The sequence below is a fragment of the Orycteropus afer genome, unplaced genomic scaffold, assembly GCF_000298275.1.
Source record: "Orycteropus afer afer isolate SDZICR_OR568_19922 unplaced genomic scaffold, OryAfe1.0 scaffold00388, whole genome shotgun sequence".
In the NCBI taxonomy this organism is placed as follows: domain Eukaryota; kingdom Metazoa; phylum Chordata; class Mammalia; order Tubulidentata; family Orycteropodidae; genus Orycteropus; species Orycteropus afer.
In genome coordinates this window covers 1,564,228-1,565,465 of record NW_006921975.1, presented here as the reverse complement: position 1 = coordinate 1,565,465, position 1,238 = coordinate 1,564,228, and positions in this window count along the sequence as shown.

Here is a 1,238-nt window from a genome sequence, read left to right as displayed (position 1 = left end):
ACATCCATTTTGGTCTTTTCTTCCTTTCTCCTCTTTAAATGACCTCTTGCTTTCTTCATGGATGATGTTCTTGATGTCATCCCACAATTCCTCTGGTTTTTGGTCACTGGTGTTCAATGCATCAAATCTATTCTTTAGATGGTCTCTAAATTCAGGAGGGATATTATCAAGGTCGTATTTTGGCTCTCATGGACTTTATTTGTCTTTAGCTTCAACTTGAACTTGTATATGAGCAATTGATGGTCTGTTCCCCAATCAGCTTTTGGCCTTGTTTTGGCCAAAGATATTGAACTTCTCCATCATCTCTTGCCACAGATGTAGCTAATCTGATTTCTGTGTATTCCATCTGGTGAAGTCCATGTGTATAGTCATCATTTATGTTGTTGAAAAAAAGGTATTTGCAATGAGTAAGTAGTTGGTCTTACAAAATTCTATCATGCGATCCCCAGTGTTATTTCTATCACCAAGGCCTTATTTTCCAACTACCGGTAACTCTTCTTTGTTTCCAACTATTGCATTTCAGTCACCAGTGATAATTAACATATCTTGATTGCGTGTTAGTCAATTTCAGACTGTAGAATTTGGTAGCAATCTTCAATTTCCTCATCTTTGTCTTTGGTGGTTGGTGTGTAAATTTGGAATAATAGTAGTATTAACTTGTCTTCCTTGTAGGTGTATGGATATTTTCCTATCACTGACAGTGTTGTATTTCAGGATAGATCTTGAAACACTCTTTCTGATGATGAATGCCACACCATTCCTCTTTAATTTATCATTGCTGGCATAGTAGATCATATGGTTGTCTGATTCAAAATGGCCAACACCAGTCCATTTCAGCTCACTGATGCCTAGGATGTTGATTTTTATGTGTTCCATTTCATTTTGCAAGTTCTAATTTTCCTAGATTCATACTTGGTATATTCCATGTTTCAATTGTTAATGGATGTTTGCATCTGTTTCTGCTCATTTTGAGTCCTGCCACATCAGCCAATGGAGGTTCCAAAATCTTTACTCTCTTCATATCATTAAGGTCTCTACTCTGAGGAGTTAGCTCTTCCCCAGTCAAATTTTGGGTGCCTTCCAACCTGATGGCTCATTTTCTGACACTGTATTGGACAATGTTTCAGGGCTACTCATAAAGTTTTCCAGTAATGTATCAGACAGTGTTTCACTGATATTCATGAGGTTTTCACTGGCCAATTGTTTTAGAAATGGATGGCCTCTTCCTTCTTCAAGAG